Genomic DNA, 13756 nt, shown 5'->3' with positions numbered 1-13756 from the left:
AACAATGTCTGACTTTCATTGGTTAACATTTATAGAATTTTAATTTATTATTACTTTTGTCAGATTAAAGTTATTTCTGTGACCATTGTGACTTTTTCTTTCATTGACCAAAGGGTACCAACAATTTTGTCCACGTCTGTATGTGAAGAACCTGAAGTAATGAGAAAATACAAATATAAATAGTATGAGTAGAATCTGTCCACAATCTGCTGTGAGTCTGGGTTCTGCTAGCAAATTAATATGTGGGATAAACAAGATGTCTCCTTAAATGCAGTGAAGCCCTTGCCAGGGATTCACTGGGTTTTTTCACAAATTCAAATAAGTGACAATAACACTTAGCCAGGAAGCTTTGACTTGTGAGAGAGACAAGGATATACCGGTAGTTTTTCTCTCAGCAAATGGAGTTCGTCCTTCACTCCAATGGCCAAGGAGCACATGTGAATTCTTTCCAATCCAGGAGATCAGGACTGTAACTTGGTGCTTCTCTCTTTGTTCAGCCCAGAGCCTATTTTAATAAACATGCTCTAAACAAAACCCTTATGAGCTTCCCAGAAAATTGTGGGTGACATATCAGGAGTGGATGCCACCATGGAGGGGTTCTGTAGCAGGTTGTCCTTGAAACACCAGTTCCGGAAATGGGGTTGAGAGGAGAGCAAAAGATATGGAAATAAGGGAATGATCTGAAAATTTGATGGGATCAATGCAAGTAGAGCGCAGAAACAACAATTTACAGTGAGCTAATAAGAGAGAGAAAACACACAATTGGGGTCATTTTTGACAGCTCCTTTGGAAAATGAAAGGTGAAATCTGATTGGTTGCTATGTGCAACTAAGGCAGTTGTACTTCACACTAGTTCGATACCTGTAATGCTAATGAAATGATAAACCCAAACTGACAGCCAGCAAACGCGACGTACCAGACACACTTTATGCAAGCTGTCACACTCTGAACACCATTTAGGACCAGGGTGCTCTTCACCCGCCTCCAGCAGGAATGGGAACTTTGGCAGAGCTCTTTCCAGGTGTCAGTAGCAGGGTGGCTGGTGGCTGGGCACAACTACTGCAGTTGGGCAAAAAAAAACCTAAGTAAATACCGTGACACTATGCATAGGAGAATAGGGAAACACGAGAATGGTCAGTAAACGTAAGCCAAGACAGAAGACAACCAAAACCAAAGCCAGAGTCAATAACCAGAGAAACCACTCACCAGATAGCATTAGATCCAGAGCCAAGGAAGTAACTGAATAATCAGCAGTGAGTGGGGGAAAAGACCAGGCTTAAATATCCCTCCACAGATCACCTGACACTGCTGAGGTCACACCCAATTTCCCTCAGACAAGGGAAGCCCAGGTGAGGGCTGAGAGTGTGCAGAGGTAGGAACCTCCCACCACATGTCTATGTCAGGAGACATGAAAACAGAGGTTCACTGGCAACAGCTGACGCTAGGGGTTCCGGCATCCCGGGACCCCTGACCAGCGTCAGCACTGGGAATGGCAGCGTTCAGTCTCACAGCAGCACCAAGATCCGGAATGGTTCCCACAGAGTGACACGCGCGTGTAAAGCGCAAACCTTTACTAGCGCCGCCCTCCGGAGGAGATACCCCACCCCTCGTGGCCAGCGAGGGTGAGGGATGTTCTGCCGGAGGGCCAAAGACCCCCTGGGAGAATGAGAGACATCTCTTCGCATGGTGACATTCCGGTGAGACTGCATCTGTCTCCAATTATATGTAAACAAGAAAAGAATGCATAGTGTTGGTTGATGGGTATTTGAGAAGCTTGAATTTCTGGAGAGAAAATTTAGGATGTAGGAGGGCAGGATATGGTACTCTACATAAGTCCAGTGGGCACTGTGTGAAATTAGGATCAAAACTTAAATCAACCCCTTGGTTCTTCCAGAGTCATGGGAACAACTGTGGTATATGTCTGAGAACCTCCTATTGGACAGGTTTGGAGCTTGATCTGGTTTGGAAATGGGTCTCCTGGAGGAAGGCAATCAAAGATCTTTTTTTTCCAGAGTGGTGAAGCATGGAGGACCATTTTTGAGAAATATTGAGGCCTTGAGTGTTCATCGAGTTCAAGACCTACCAATGTGGGAGGGGGGATGGGGGAAGAGGAGAAAAGGGTGCTTTAAGGATGCTCAGAAGGGACTGACAACAGATTTGAGGAAGGGTTATGTGAAATCAAAGGGGAACAGTACAACAGGGGCCTACTCAAGGGTTGTCCCCACACTCCTAGCCCAATCCTGATCTGTGGGGTAAATATAAACAGGACCTGTAAAGAAAAGCTGCAACCAAGAATAGACATTCTGTATGGCCATGATGTAGGCAGAAGGGGTCTGCAAAGGGGCAAACAGTAAAATAGGATCAACAATATCACAAGAGGGAACGAATTCCCCCAGGGAAGGAAGCAAATCATGCTGTAAAGTCAGAAAGGAGGCCTGAAATATTATTAAAGTGAGATGACAAATCCCAAAAATTAAAACGAGAACATATCTACATGTCAGAAAATGTCCAGTTAGATTCAGCAAGCCCAAGATGAGACCAAAAGACAGATTAATTCAGGGAATGGTAATTAAAACATAACTTGAAACATAAACCCACCAGTCTTGACAAGACAGGTTCTCTACATCCCCAGCTAGCACAGACCAGCATATATTCAGGGTGTTACTGGACAAGGACACAAGACCCATACCAAATGAACAACTAATTATACATATTCCAACACAATAAGTAGCATTTGTAGTCTCTTCAGAGAGAACATCAGGGTCCTGTGGAGGAGAAACAGCATTCATGAATTGGAGAAAGATCGGGCAGTCCTGGAGAAGGGCCAGCCGTCATGGCAGGAGCCTGGAGCAAAGTGGTATATTCAAGCAATCTAGACAGGAATTAGTGTCTCTGCCTTGGAACTGCTGATGCAGCAGTAGATCAAGAACAGTCCAATCTGCCCAGGAAGGGAAAGGACTTTTTAAGATTTTCTGGCGAGTGGACTATGAATTTCCTGCCTACTGTACGGATGAATATATGGAAGGGAGGTCCCAACCTTTTGGATTTTTATCAAGATGTCCCATTCATCTCTATGTGTTAAGGGTACTGTGTGAAAGGCAGTAGGGTGATTGGAATGCCATAGTGAAAGATGGACTTGTCTACCATGCTGAAATGAACCCTGCAGAGGACGTCTCAAGAGCGATTTAGTGTAGGGACCTTTGGTTTGCAACCCAATGTGTCCTGTTTAACTCTAATCAGGATTCTTCTGGATGATTAAGTAGGCGATTGAATATGGCAGTGATCACTGCAGACAGGCTGTCGTTACCAACTGATTCAAGTAGGCCTCTGATTTTCATGTTGTTATGACATCACTTATTCTTAATGTAATTTATATGGAGGGACATGACTATCCTATGCGTGAGTTCACCATAGTGGAAAGGTTGGAGATGTTCAGGTCCTATTCAAGGCCTCTCTTCTGGCATTGACTTAATGTGGAAGAGACATTAGCAGTTGTCTGCTTAAGGTCATTTTTGTCCTTAGCATGGTGTTCCTCTAGGCCAGGGATACCCTACCTGCAGCCCTCCAGCTGTTGCAAAACTACAACTCCCAGCATGCCTACAAACTACAGCTATCAGCCTACAGCAGGGCATGATGGGAGTTGTAGTTTTACAACAGCTGGAGGGCCGCAGGTTGAGCATCCCTGCTTGAGGCCTACAATCTGGGCCTTGAGATCGGCCCAAGTATGTAAGGCCTGTAGCATGTTCTTAAAAGCCAATGGCTCCAGGCCATAAAGATGGCCGGTCGATTAAGAAGATCCACTTGAAGGGGTGAATGCAGTTATGTCCTGCAACATGTACATTGCATATACAGAACTGACTAGGAATGGCATGGCTCAAAGATGGCCACATGGTTGCCCTGTTGGTAGCTGCTAGCAACATTGTGAGCAGCGTGGAGGGTGAAATTTCTCCTACAGAAGAATGAGAGAATGAGCAAAGTAGCCACCGAAGGTAGTGGCTGAAAGTTTAGGCTAAGCTTTCTTCCCTTTTGGCATAGTTTAAAAACAAGGATAATTTCATTAAGTCCCAGTTAGAGAGCTGCTGACCCTGAGCTCAAACAAAAACAGTCTCACTTCACCATGTCCAAACCTTGCTTCCAGAATCCTATACAGTCTTGGACAAAATAAATGTATAGCATATAGAGTGTAGTCTCGCAATACCATTCAGCACATTATGAATCCAGACAGTCTAAAGCTTGCCAACAGTTTTGTTGGTCATATCACATTTGTGGAAATTTATAAAATCGCCCACTGCAATGTTTTTGTTTTTTTATCTTCGAGGAAATAGACCATCTTCATAATGTATGCAGGAGACATGAATGCTTCTTCCAATTCATATCTGAACACTAGGACTGGATTTTGACAACACAAATACAAATCTTAGTAGTAGCTAATTTGCTTATAGATGCACATCACATTCTTGCAGCACTAGGGTCCTAGGTCCAACCATGGACAACATCTGCATGTGGTTTGTATGTTCTCCCAGTGTTTGCGTGGATTTCTTCCAGGTACTCGTTTCCTCCCACACTCCAAAAACATACTGTTAGGGAACTTAGATTGTGAGCCCAATTGGAGATAGCTTAATGCTAATGTCTGTAAAGCGCTGCGGAATATAGCAGCACTATGTAAGTGCATAAAATAAATAAATTCTGATGCCTCCACTTTACGTAGGGTTGGAACTCAAGGGAAGATTTGTCAAGGCCATAGATCAAGAAGTCTTTGAACAAACAACAGCAATGGTAAAACCACTAGTTTGTATTAGTAAAAAAGAGAATCCAGCATTGGTGACTTCTTAAAAACCAGGTTCTTTATTTGCAGGATAGAAGCAGGTAAAACATTTGACACATTTCCGGCTATACTGGCCCTTTGTCAAAAATTTTCACATTAATATATTCAAACAAAGAAAGGGTGCTGTTGCTGCTGCTGGTGGTTGGGGCAGCTGTCAGCTTTAAGGCAGGCAGATACATTGTGTAAATAAGACAGCATTTGCTCCTGGCATTCACGCTGCTGAGCAAGTTCTTAAAATACTTCAGGTAGAACAATTTTGGGTGTGGACCCACTGTACTAACTAATCGGTTTGACTTTGGTCTAGTTCTGTGTTATTCTGGCATTCTCCTTGTTTTCACCCTTTAATCCCTATACAGGAATTTTGTCTACTCTCCTGGGGAGCCATCAGGCTGCTACCTCTTAGAATAGTCCTGGTATAGTTGGGAGCTGCCCCCCGGGGTCAGAGACACCGATACAAAGCACTAAGGGATCAGGCAATACTCATGGTTAGTAAAGAGGCATAGGTCAGGACAGGCAGTGTTTGTGCGATTTTATGAAAATAATTCAAGGTCATTCATTGCAGGCAGCAAAGGATTAGTACAGTAGACAGGCTAAGGTCAGGGCGGGCAGCAGAGTATCAGAATCGGTTAACAGGCAGAGGTATGATACACAGACAGATAATCAGAACAGCACACCTACAGTGGTAAACTAGAAAGTTAGGAATCTAAGCTCAGGCATCTATATACTTGGAGACAGCAGCCAGACTGGTGAAGAATTGAGATGTGCGAGCAGAACCCCCTTAAGAGCCAAGCCGCTTGCCCAGCCTACAGGCAGGAAAAACAAGGCATGGCAGGCTGTGGACTGTAGCTGAGGCACAAGACTCTGGTGGCCTGCTGTAGATGAAGAAAAGGAGGGACACCAAGTCCAGGGTGCCGGGCAGAGTAGGAAGGGTGAGTAAGGCAGCACCCATGGCCACCTGGAGGAGTGGAGGGCAGGAGCCACCATGCTAACAAGTTGCGTGGATGAGGTCTTAAGCATGTATGACAAATTGGGCTGTATATTCATACGCACATTGTTTTTAGAGGTGTTTATTACATTTACATTAAGGGCCCATTTACAATGCGTCTCTTGACATTGGAAATTTGGCACACATTCTGTTGCATGGAATCTGTCTCCCATTGATTTCAATTGGAGGCCATGTCAGGTCACTGCTATAAACCTTGGCCGTACGAACGGTAGCAGGGCCTCTCATTGATAACAATCCGCAGAATCTGTGCCAAATTCCAAAAGTGAAAAGATACCGTGTGAACAGGGCTTAAAGACACTAGAATAGATTTGTGAACCGGTCTAAAAGATAAATTGTCTCTGTTGCCGATAACAACCAATCACAGTTCAGCTTTAATTTATTTCATATTCTGCTCCTGTACTGTAAAACTTGTGCTGTAATTGTGACAGGTTTTCTTTTAGACAGTACTTATAAAACTACCTCTTTATATATCCAGTTATTTGCCATTACTGCACATCGTCTATGTTGTAGCTGCTATCTCCATGGCTACATAGATGTCAGTAGGCAAGTGCCAACAGCTATACCCCTACCAGGCTGGGAAAAGTTAACTGGTAGCTGGAAACAATGTGTCTTAGAGCCCAACATAAAAATAAAGCATTTATACATTTTTATATTTCTGAAACCTCACCATAACTAGTAGTTATCATTTTAATATTATGTGACTTCCAAGCAAGAAACCCAGCCTAGGCTCTAACTGCAGCTTAGTCGGGGAAAGGATAATCCAATTTTCTTTCTTTTCAACTACGTTACTATAATTTATGAGTTATGTTACTTTTATCTAAATATTTCCATCACAAATGCAACTCTGTTAGACATCCAATACATTCAACTATTTTACACAGAAAAGGAGGTGTAGAAGCACGGTCATTCAACAGCAGTCTGTAAGTACATTAGGTGGCAGTGCCAGGTCCTAGCCTGAGGGCTCCTGGTAGATGATCAAGTGAAGAATACCACTTCCTCTAATTATGGAGGTTTATTCACCAAAAAGATGCAATGTTTCGACTGTCAAAGGCTGTTGGTAGTCGAAACGTTGCATCTCTTTGAATAAACCTGCACGATTAGAGGAAGACTGAGTGCTGTGGTATTCTTCACCTGATAACTAGTGATTTACTAATTCTTTGCAACCTAAGCATATTATCCCAATTGTCTTTTGTTAAAAAGAATGCAACATTATAAAAGGCCTGTTACTTTAATGTTACTGTTGCTTTTTATTATAAACAATTTTTGCACATATTTTAACCACTTCAACCCCCCCTAGCTGAAACACCCTTAATGACCAGGCCACTTTTTACACTTCGGCACTACACTACTTTCACCGTTTATTGCTCGGTCATGCAACTTACCACCCAAATGAATTTTACCTCCTTTTCTTCTCACTAATAGAGCTTTCATTTGGTGGTATTTCATTGCTGCTGACATTTTAACTTTTTTTGTTATTAATCGAAATTTAACAATTTTTTTGCAAAAAAAAATGACATTTTTCACTTTCAGTTGTAAAATTTTGCAAAAAAAACGACATCCATATATAAATTTTTATAGCGTTTACAAACTATGGTACAAAAATGTGAATTTCCCGCTTTTTGAAGCAGCTCTGACTTTCTGAGCACCTGTCATGTTTCCTGAGGTTCTACAATGCCCAGACAGTACAAACACCCCACAAATGACCCCATTTCGGAAAGTAGACACCCTAAGGTATTCGCTGATGGGCATAGTGAGTTCATAGAACTTTTTATTTTTTGTCACAAGTTAGCGGAAAATGATGATTTATTTATTTATTTTTCTTACAAAGTCTCATATTCCACTAACTTGTGACAAAAAATAAAAACTTCCATGAACTCACTATGCCCATCACGAAATACCTTGGGGTGTCTTCTTTCCAAAATGGGGTCACTTGTGGGGTAGTTATACTGCCCTGGAATTTTAGGGGCCCATATGCGTGAAAAGTAATTTGAAATCAAAATGTGTAAAAAATGACCGGTGAAATCCTAAAGGTGCTCTTTGGAATGTTTGCCCCTTTGCCCACCTAGGCTGCAAAAAAGTGTCACATCTGGTATCGCCGTACTCAGGAGAAGTTGGGGAATGTGTTTTGGGGTGTCATTTTACATATACCCATGCTGGGTGAGAGAAATATCTTGGCAAAAGACAACTTTTCCCATTTTTTTTTATACAAAGTTGGCATTTGACCAAGATATTTATCTCACCCAGCATGGGTATATGTACAATGACACCCCAAAACACATTTCCCAACTTCTTCTGAGTACGGCGATACCACATGTGTGACACTTTTTTGCCGCCTAGGTGGGCAAAGGGGCACACATTCCAAAGAGCACCTTTAGGATTTCACAGGTCATTTTTTACGCATTTTGATTTCAAACTACTTACCACACATTAGGGCCCCTAGAATGCCAGGGCAGTATAACTACCCCACAAGTGACCCCATTTTGGAAAGAAGACACCCCAAGGTATTCCGTGAGGGGCATGGCGAGTTCCTAGAATTTTTTATTTTTTGTCACAAGTTAGTGGAATATGAGACTTTGTAAGAAAAAAAAAAAATAATAAAACATCATTTTCCGCTAACTTGTGACAAAAATTTCAATGGACTCAATATGCCCCTCAGCGAATACCTTGGGGTGTCTTCTTTCCGAAATGGGGTCACATGTGGGGTATTTATACTGCCCTGGCATTTTGGATTCCGTGAGGGGTATGGTGAGTTCATGTGAGATTTTATTTTTTGGACACACGTTAGTGGAATATGAGACTTTGTAAGAAAAAAATAAAATAATAATTTCCGCTAACTTGGGCCAAAAAAATGTCTGAATGGAGCCTTACAGGGGGGGTGATCAGGGAGTCTATATGGGGTGATCACCCCCCTATCATTGATCACCCCCCTGTAAGGCTCCATTTAGACGTCCGTATGTGTTTTGCGGATCCGATCCATGTATCCGTAAAAATCATACGGACGTCTGAATGGAGCCTTACAGGGGGGTGATCAATGACAGGGGGGTGATCAGGGAGTCTATATGGGGTGTCATTGATCACCCCCCTGTAAGGCTCCATTCAGACGTCCGTATTTGTTTTGCGGATCCGATCCATGTATCCGTTGATCCGTAAAAAACATACGGACGTCTGAATGGAGCCTTACAGGGGGGTGATCAATGACAGGGGGGGGTGATCAATGACAGGGGGGTGATCAGGGAGTCTATATGGGTGATCACCCCCCTGTAAGGCTCCATTCAGACGTCCGTATGTGTTTTGCGGATCCGATCCATGTATCTGTGGATCCGTAAAAATCATACGGATGTCTGAATGGAGCCTTACAGGGGGGTGATCAATGACAGAGGGGTGATCAGGGAGTCTATATGGGGTGATCAGGGGTTAATAAGGGGTTAATAAGTGAAAGGGGGGGTGTAGTGTAGTGGTGTTTGGTGCTACTTATTACTGAGCTGCCTGTGTCCTCTGGTGGTCGATCCAAGCAAAAGGGACCACCAGAGGACCAGGTAGCAGGTATATTAGACGCTGTTATCAAAACAGCGTCTAATATACCTGTTAGGGGTTAAAAAAAAAAATCGCATCTCAAGCCTGCCAGCGAACGATCGCCGCTGGCAGGCTGGAGATCCACTCGCTTACCTTCCGATCCTGTGAACACGTGCGCGCGTTCACAGGAAATCTCGCATCTCGCGAGATGACGCGTATATATGCGTGACTGTGCGCAGAGCTGCCGCCTCCGGAACGCAATCCTGCGTTAGGCGGTCCGGAGGCGGTTAAATACCCACCACCAAAAAAAAAAATCCTGAAATATTTCACTAGCTCCCTTGTCAGGTTTGCTGTACAGGCTAGAAAAGAATTAGCAGAGTTAACTCATAACTGAAGGGGGGAAGAGAACGACAACTGTGTTGTACTGCTTGGAGTATAGATAAGGCAAAATATACTTGCAGTATACACACAGATGAGGCTCTACATGCATCTCCCCTTTATTGCGTGTCTGGTCTTTGGAGGAGGGTTGGACTTCATCGCCTTCTATTATTTCTCTGGTAACTAACTCCCATTCACGCAGCTGCAATATCTATGCATGTGCGCTTGGCAGCTGAAGGCATCTGTGTTGCTCCCATGCTCATATGTGCCCACAATGCTGAAGCTGAGAAAAATGATGTTTTATTATACGCAAAGGAGCCACTAGGAGCAACAGGGGCATTTCCATTACACCTAGAGGCTCTGATCTCTCTGCAACTGCTGCGCCCTCTGCACGCTGATCGACAGGGCCAAGCAGTCATCACACCTGGCCAAGTCAATAAAATTGCAGAGGTTGCAGCAGTTGCAGAGAGAGCTGTGCCTCTAGGTGTAACAGTAACGCCCACGTTGCTCATAGAGGCTCATTTGCGTATATTAAAACATTTTTCTCAGCAATGCGGACACATATGTACATAGGACCAATACCGATATCTTCAGCTGCCAAGTGCACATGTAACAGGTCAGCCAGTGTCATAGGTACAAATCTACTGACAGCTACAACGTTATACAAAACTTACATATAATAAAATTTAAATTAAATAGAAAATACATCCCCTTAGAAAAGATTGATTACTAGATGAAGGCTCATTTACACAGGCAGAGCTAAATTCATAGGAATGTTAATTTCTAACCATTGCCGTTAGCTGTATTACCGCTGCCATATGAGGATGAACGATCAATACCATGATAAGTCATCCTCATACAGTTGTATTGTTTGTCTGCAGCACATTTCTGTTTTAGGACCCCTTACACAGACCACAGACGGGCCAATTATTGGGAATGAACATTTGCATGAATGCTCATTCCATATAATTAACCCATGTAAATGTGCTAGAGACAATCCCACAAATGAGCACTTGCTTGATCCAGCGCTCACATGGCACACGGTCCTGTACAGTTAAATACAGCTAACTGCAAAACCTATATCCATTTATATATTCAGCAGTGGTGAATTAAGAGCATACGTGACTCCTCCATGTATTTTCTCTGCAGCTAGTTCTGAAGAATGTCATGTGTGCAGAAAGCATGGCGAGCACATAAACCAATCATTGTGCGATTTTCCTTTACTTGGCACAGACCGCGCATTAATGAAAGTGAAAAGTTAATTACAGCAGATTCTGCTCATTAAATGACATGTACGGCATGCGTCTCCATCAGGCTTTGTACTTCTTCACATGTGCTGATGCAGGTCCCAAAAAACGTACATTAAGCTCTTCAGTAATGACTGGTTTAACCATACAAACAGGTTAACAGCAAAAACACAACAAGTGGAGGATAGACTTATGCAATAAAACACCTAAAAACCCAGAGAGATCCATTATTAACATCCCGCAAAAAGTTACGGACTTATCATTCAAATCTTCATAAAATATTTCAACTTTTGTTATGCATTATACTTTTTAGACAAAATGTGCCGATGTCTGTGTTTCTCTATTAGCTCTACAGTATAATCCATCTTTTGTAGACTTAGTCCCCAAATACCTGAGATGTTGCTTGATACGATGAGTACAGCCGAGAACCCACAAAGAGAAGACTGGACAGGATCAGACACAGCTACTTCACTAGGTATGCTGAAGAAAGTTTAAATAGTTTTTTTTTTTTTTTTGCACATTTTGTCACTGTAACCAATATCACAAGTGGCTGACCCGTGATGCAAAAGCACACGAAAATGATAATGCATAAATAGTACAAATCTTACTTAACAAGCTCACCTATACAGGTTGAGTGGGTGCTCCGTACACAGGAGTCCTTCTGTAACCTAAAAAGACAGTTCCCAACACCGCAGCTATGTCCCATAAAGGTCTCTTGCTGCATTGACTGTTGCCGTTACCTGAGTCGATCCTTTTTGTGCCAGGAGGGGAGGGGGCAGAAAGCTCTCTAGTCTATGCATATTCAGTACTTTACAAGGGATTGGCTTTGGAAGAGAACACATCTATCTGGATTGTGAAAGATTGAATGGGTCTGTCCTGGGAACAAGGGCTTGTAAGGTACCTGTTGCGCTGTGCCATAGCTTGGTTCCTGCATGATTGAAACTATGGATTAACAACCTATTGTATTAATGACAGTTTCAATCAAATGTGTCAGAAGTATGTCCAGGGCTTAGCAGTGGTAACTTACCACCACTGGCACCACTATGACCAGCAGAAACTGCAGCTTCTTCACTGCAATGTCTAACAGAGCGCCCTTCTCATCCACTCTGCTGTGTATGGTTCTGCAACAACTGCACCGTAGTTAAGAGGTTAAAAATGGCAGTTGGAAATGGTGGTTGTTTTTCGACTAAGATGAGCAAGTACGAGCATAAAATGAATTTTAATCATTGCACACACCTTCAGCTACAGTATATACAGGTTTTAAATTATGCGAAAATCACAGCAACTCACTAATTATATGGGAATGGGAAAGGGAGTTCGGCACGTATATCTCAAATGGCCAGTGAGCCATAAATTTTTACCGCTGCCTTAAGGGTGACAATTATCCCTGACATCCAGTAGAACTTTTTTAACCCCTTAGGTCACCTGCACACTTTGCAGAATACATGTGGTTTTTCGCATGGATTCCCATACAGAAAAACAGCAGCGTATTACAGTACCAGCAAAGAGTAGAGATGAGCGAATTTCATATTTTCAAATTTGGTTACGCATCGTTTACTGGAAAAAGGTGAATTGCGTTATGGATTCCTTTACCATGGACCATAACGCAATTCTATGATGAAATGCATAATGGAATGCCTTTAGAGGCGTTCCGTTATTCATTCCGTCATAATAGAAGTCTATAAGCTGCATAACGGATCCGTGCATATATAGTGCAGAAACGCACATAAATCCACACAGAAATTCATGCAGACCTTATGTGCATCCACCCGCACTCATGTGCAGGAGGCCTTAAAGGGGTTATCCGAGCCTGGAAATGCCCTCCTATATGCCCAGGCCCCTCACACGGATTCTACTTACCTGGCTCCCCGCGTTGCTCCTGGTCCCAGCACGGCCACCGCTGCTTCTCACCTTGCGAGTCACCCACGATGCTAGGGAGGCTCGTCGTCACCGCCTGCCATTGGCTGACACCGGATGTTTTCATCCACGCATGTGGAGAAGCAGCGGCGGCCGTGTGGCGACCATGAGCGACGCGGGGAGCCAGGTAAGTAGAATCAAATCAGTGTGAGTGGCCCAGGCATATGAAGGAGGGGGGAGGGAAGTGGGGCATATGTGTGAATGCAACACAACTCCAGGCTCGGATAACTTTAAGATTCAGCCTGTTTTAGACCTCGCAGACCAACTTTTTAATTTCTTTATCGACATAAGCTGTACGAGTGCTTGTTTTTGCAGGATGAATTGTATTTCCAATAGCACCATTGTGTGGCATGAGAGCTTGATATTTATTTTTTATGATGCATCATAGTTTTTATTGGTACCAAATTTATTGCATAATTTTTCACGCTGAGCAGAAATTATGGTCGCCAACGATGTTGGAGACGTCAAGGACAGCGCTATGCAGCCACTGTTTGCCTTTGGTGGTGGTGTTACAGTGTGGGCAGGTGTCTAGCCAATACAGAACTGCCCTACACTTTGTGAATGGTACAGTGACAAGCCCATACTACTTGAGCAACATCATTAATCCAGTCATTGTGCCTCTGCATGAACAATACAGGCTTAATTTCATCTTCATGGACAACAATGCCCCAGCTCATCGAGGTCGCATCATTAGGGAACGGCTGCTGGAGACTGGGGTACCTCAAATAGAGTAGCCTGCGCTTTCCCCAGACCTCAATCCCATTGAAAACCTATGGGATCAGCTGAGTTGCCAAGTAGAGGCTATTCACTCTACTCCAGAACCTCGATGGCCTGAGGGCCGCCCTTCAAGAAGAGGGGGATGCCATACCT

The 13756-nt window shown here is 43.3% G+C and overlaps 1 protein-coding gene across 1 annotated transcript in view; it reads right to left on the bottom strand.

Annotated features, from left to right (window-relative positions):
• Positions 1-12788, bottom strand: part of TMPRSS9 (transmembrane serine protease 9) — a 239511-nt gene extending 226723 nt beyond the window's left edge. The window contains exon 1 of the mRNA XM_044305598.1: positions 11591-12788. The gene's annotated coding sequence lies outside the window, so the exon portion shown is untranslated. The remainder of the gene's footprint in view (positions 1-11590) is intronic.
• Between the last annotated feature and the right edge of the window lie 968 nt (positions 12789-13756).

This window comes from Bufo gargarizans, chromosome 1, assembly GCF_014858855.1.
Source record: "Bufo gargarizans isolate SCDJY-AF-19 chromosome 1, ASM1485885v1, whole genome shotgun sequence".
In the NCBI taxonomy this organism is placed as follows: domain Eukaryota; kingdom Metazoa; phylum Chordata; class Amphibia; order Anura; family Bufonidae; genus Bufo; species Bufo gargarizans.
Note: the sequence above shows the minus strand (reverse complement) of the source record. Positions and strands in the feature narration are given on the sequence as shown.